At 42.8% G+C, this 5,790-nt stretch overlaps 1 pseudogene; it reads left to right on the forward strand.

The window, feature by feature from the left end:
- The first annotated feature begins 219 nt into the window (after positions 1-219).
- Positions 220-3,348, forward strand: LOC136353702 (uncharacterized; annotated as a pseudogene).
- Positions 3,349-5,790: the final 2,442 nt, after the last annotated feature.

Raw genomic sequence — 5,790 nt, forward strand, 5'->3', positions numbered from 1 at the left:
TGCCGTGTATCGACTCCAAGCAAGTTTCGCACTCTACCGTTTTCCCAACCGTTACTCTAGTGCTTTAAATACTAACCGTTATCCCCGAGAAATCTCACACCGTGACTTCCGTTTTCACCGCTTAAGCGAAACTTTACCCTCTCTCTCTCCGGCGATTCCTCCAATGCGCAAGGCAATTCCCAGGCGACTCCATCCCCAGCCAGATCTCCGCCTGCGACGATGTCAACCTCCGCGAGCCCATCTGCCGCACCATCGGCCAAATACGCTGAGGTAAGTCCCCATCGGCTAGATCCCCCTTTTCATCATTAGATCGGTTTTCTCTCGCCTCATACTGCTTTCTTTTTCTCGGTTACTTTGAACTTGTAGCATCTCTCCAATTTAGTCGCAGTTCCAAGCTTGTCACATGAAAACCACTACTTTCTCGGCCCAGTCGGCAACCCTGACCCCACTGAGTTCATCATCGGTGAAACCAATAGGATTCCTTTCAGACTATCCAATCCAGATCTAGGTCATTGGAAGAACACCTTTAAATCTTGGCCGTCTCTAGAAAAAACTTCACCCGAGAAAAGTTGGATTACATGGTTCAAGCGTATGTCAGCTAGCAAACGAGTTCACTGGAACGAAATCGGAATCGGCCAAGCACTTGACCTAACCATAGCAAACTCAGCCAAAGAAGAACCTCTAATGGCTGCTGCTTCTTACTTTTGGTCCAACACTATCAATGCCTTCTTATTCAACCAAGGGCCGATGACCCTAACTCTCATAGTCATCATTATGATCACGGGTCTAGATGTCACTTCATCGGCTAACCCCATGAGTCTGAACACAAAAAACCAATATGACTTCAAGACCAAGAGTATAGGAGGTTGGTCAGGTTATGTTGCAGCATACATGGGCCAAGGTTCAGTTACCCCTCGAGAACATGTAGCCTTTTTGCTAATGTGGTTAGAGAAATTTCTCTTTTGTGGATCAAGCTGTGGTCCTACAACCAACTGGCAGTTTGTAGCCGAAGCCTTGGAAGCAAATAAACAATTTCCTTTAGGCAAAATCCTCCTCGGCTACTTGTACCAAATGCTGAATAATGCTTCGGCTAAGTTAGCTGTCGGCTCGGTAGTCGGAGCAGGTGGACCATGGTGGCTGCTACAGACTTGGTTGAATCTAATATGTCATGAAAGTCGTCAATCGGCCATCCGTCACAGAAGCTGAATTTCCAAGATTAGAGCCGATCATAGAAGATGACGAAGAATGCACTCATCGCCGATGTATGTCATATGGAGAATACGCATCCACACCGGCCGATGCTGGAGCAAAGTTATCAGCCGAACTGCTCAAAGATTGGTTCTGCAGTTTCTATGAAGGCTTTCAAAAAGATGCTCGAGTTTGGTTTCCCTATGAAGATTCAGCAAACCTCGAGCTCCCATCAGATTTCAGATTTGAAGACATTAATCATGAAAGATTCCAAACATCCAGAGAAGTCTTCATAGCTGCAATCAGCCCATGCATTCTTCCAGTCGGCATCCATCAAGGAAGAAACGTCCAAGCCTCTTACGAATTCTATCATCCAATGAGTTCAGCTAGACAGCTTGGACTGGGCCAACTTCCAATCGGCTTATTCTTTGCCGATAAGATCCAATGCCGAGGAGAGATTTCATCAACTTTAATGATGGATCGACTGCTCAACCTTCAAGGACCTCCACTGGGTAGCATTGAAAACATAGAGCTAGTAATGTTTAGGAGCAAAAACTTTGATAGATGGTGGGGTGAATAGAAGTTGCATCTATTCCACCAACCAGCTTCAATGTACATGACAGACCTCTTTCCAGATGTTGTCCCTCAAGTAAGCCTTTGACTTTACTTGATTTCATTTGAATAACTGCTTAGCCGATTTATCTTAACTAATCTTTTCTTTGATTTCTAGACAACAGAATCCTCTCCTCCTCGTCAAAGCAACAGTGGCAGGGATATCACCTACGCCCCAGGCTTAATTCCTAATGGAGGTGGGCCATCTCCTCCTGTCATCGGCTATGATGCCCCCAAGACTTCAGCTCTTCTTCAAGGGCTTATCAGAGAACCAGCCGATGCCGGTAAGAAAAGGAAAACCAGATCATCGGCTGTAGATACTTTAGCCCCAGCTCCAAAGAAGAAGATCAAAAAGAAAGCTAAACCAGCTGATGATCTGCCTGCCCTAGATCCATCTATTAAACAAGCTCTGGATGAAGAAGAAATCGGAGAGGATGTTGATCAAGCTGTAGCCGAAATAAGCGATACTGAAAGAACACCATCGGCTTCACCTAAGCAGGTCCCTCAAACTCCTTCTGCTCCAACTCATTTTACAAGAGTAAGAAACCTTCTATAACCACTTTTGTAATCATCTCACTTTATGGCCGATTGCTCACATACTTGGTAACTGCAGAAAAGGAAGGCTGCTGTGAAGAAGAAATCGGCTCCAATGACATCTAAACCAGCTCCACTGGTACAATAACCTTAATTCTTTCATTAGTTAATCTCAGCCGATTTTATATAACACTTGTCTATTTTCAACCTCCTTCCCCTCCTATTCAACAAGCATCAAGCGATCGGACCCCATCAGCTGTAGGGAGTCATCACATAGAAGAAGAAGTTCAACCAACTGCTCCAGCTATCCCAGTAAATTTCTTATAACCAACATATGCAGATCGGCTATGCCTATTTGATCTCTAACTCTCTTTAAATCATCACTGCAGGTCTTAGCCGATCTTTTCTTTTTTGATATCAGAGATTATCTTGATGAAGAGACAGAGGTTGACACTACTAGCAAGGCTCTAGTTCCTTTGTCTGATGATGTGAAGAAAACTCTTGAAGATATCTCTCATCGGCTAGAGACATCATCACTAGATAGCCTAGTAGTCGACTGTGGATCAATTAGGACTCGGCTTCACGAAGTTTACGCTCAAATCCTCGATGAGTTAGCCGATATCCTTACTACAGCTGTTTATCTTGAGCAACATCAATTTAAGCTGGAAAAGGCCAAGCTGAGATTAGCCGAGCATCAAGAGCGCAAAGACATTGAAGCAACAATCCAGGCCAATCGGCAATTTGTTCATGAAGAAAAAGCCAAGCTCGATCAATTATCTAAAGGCCCGATCAAATCCAATATTGACCGGCTTGAAGCTCGCAAGATCGAACTCTTAGCACAACTTCAAGAATGCAATGCTGAACTGGATCTAGAGCACAAGAGGTTAGCCGATCTCCCACAGTCTATCGAAGAACAAAAAGCAAGGTTAAAATCAGCTATCAAGAATGTTGCTAATATGACCAAATCTTTGAAGGTCATTCCTGGAACCGACGCTCAAGATGCCCAAGCCATAGAAGAAGTAGAACAGATTAGGCAAAGAGCTATATCGGCTATCCAGCGATACTTATCTGAATAATCTTTGTGTAATATGACTTGGAATTTTGTAATCGGCTAAGACATTCGGATTAATATGATGTGTAAGCTTTGCTCAAAAATCTCAAAAATTTTGCACTGTATTGTGATATATATATATGCCCCCCTAGTTTTACAATGTCAAGAGCATTGATAAAAATACGAAACAACTAAGGGCGATATAACAATATCGGCCATTGTATATCAGCAAACCACGACTGATTACAATAGAACCACTAAGGGCGATATAACAATATCGGCCATTGTACATCGGCAAACCACAACCGATTACAATAAAACAACTAAGGGCGATATTACAATATCGGCCATCTCAAGGCGATGCAAATACATCGGCTATCATGTATCGGCAATACTAGCCGATCATGCGTTAACCCAAACACTTGGATAATATTTCTTCAAATATTTGCCATTAAGCGCTCGCCCATAAACTTCTCCATCGAGTCCTTGCAACATGTATGCTCCTTGAGACACAACCTTATGTATTTGGAACGGCCCTTCCTAATTTGGTGACCACTTGCCAAATTTGCTATCCCGGGTTCCAATCGGCAAAATCAATTTCCACACAAGCTCACCTTCCAAAAAAGTCTTAGGCACCACTTTCTTATTATAATGCCGAGCAACACGTTCCTTATCCCTAGTAACTTTTGCAAGTGCTCGCAATCGCGACTGAACCAAATCCTCTCGTTCATCGGTCATAAGATTATAGTACTCATTGGCTGTCAAATCACTTTGCAACTCTGTTCTTCTTGAGCCGATTCGAACTTCCCATGGTAAAACAGCTTCATGTCCATAAACAAGCTTATAAGGAGGAACTTGGATTGATCCATGACAAGCCATCCGATAAGACCACAATGCTTCGGCTAAACGAGTATGCCATTGCCGAGGATAATCAGAAATCTTCCTTTTAATCAACTTGATCAAACTTTTGTTAGATGCCTCGGCTTGCCCATTAGCTTGTGCATAATACGGTGAAGAATTCAACAACTTTATACCCATACTATCGGCAAACTGAACAAACTTATCAGACACAAAGATTGAACCTTGATCAATCGTAATAGTCTGAGGAGTACCAAATCGGTAGATTATATGTTCTTGGACAAACTGTATTGCATCCCCAGAATCAGCCTTCTTCAAAGGAATCGCCTCTACCCATTTGATGAAATAATCAGTTGCCACCAATATAAACTTATGTCCTTTACTCGATGGTGGATTAATCATGCCGATCATATCAATTCCCCATCCTCTGAATGGCCATGGTTTAATGATGGGATTCATAGCCGACGCCGGCGCTCGCTGAATTGCTCCAAATTTCTGACAATCTTGACAACCTTTGTAATATCTGAAACAATCTTCTAACATCGTCGGCCAAAAATACCCCGCACGCCGAAGTAACCACTTCATCTTATGAGCCGATTGATGAGTACCACAAATTCCTTCATGAACTTCGCCGATTGCAACTTTAGCCTGATAAGCACTCAGACACTTAAGCAATACTCCATCAATCGTTCGATAATAAAGCTCATCATCCAATAAAGTATATTTCAACGCTTTATATCTTAACTTCCTATAAGCCGACTGGGATGGATTTTGTAAATATTGATGCACATCATATCTCCAATCATCGGCCGTCATGGCAGCAACTTCAATCTGAACATCCTTGATCATCGGCTTATATCCCGATGCCCCTTGAGCTAAATCATAGACCTCAATATTCTGCTCTCGAGATACATGCTTCAAAGTTACTAGCCGAAACTCCTTCATCAGTTTTTGGCACTTCTCATTATAAACTATCAACGTATCATTCTTACACTCATATTCTCATGCCAACTGACTGATTACTAACAAAGAATCCCCCATGATTTCAACAGCATCGGCTTCAACCTCCTTGAGCAATTGCAACCCTTTAAGTACTGCCTCATACTCAGCCTTATTATTAGTCGCATAAGGTTTGATAGTATAAGCAAACTCAAAACATGCCCCCCGAGGCGAAATTATCCTTTGTGTAGACGTTCGAATCCTCCACGACGCCCTCAAAATAATAGCTTGGGTTCTCCATCTTCAATTGGCTGTATATCAGAATCGGATACTTTTAAAAAATCTCCATCCCAAACTTTTCCAGATAAACAATCAAGGCCATCCATCTCCCAAAGAGCTAAATCGGCACAAGCAACATTGACTGACCTGTCGGCTGGTACGATCTCTATCTTGTTGCCTTGCCATTGAATCAAGCATTGGTGCATGGTCGAAGGAATACAACAATTAGCATGAATCCAATCCCTTCCAAGCAACAAGCTATAAGAACCCTTCCCATCGATGACAAAGAATGTTGTAGGGATGGTTTTACTGCCGACTGTCAACTCCAC

Source organism: Oryza sativa, chromosome 10 (assembly GCF_034140825.1).
Source record: "Oryza sativa Japonica Group chromosome 10, ASM3414082v1".
In the NCBI taxonomy this organism is placed as follows: domain Eukaryota; kingdom Viridiplantae; phylum Streptophyta; class Magnoliopsida; order Poales; family Poaceae; genus Oryza; species Oryza sativa.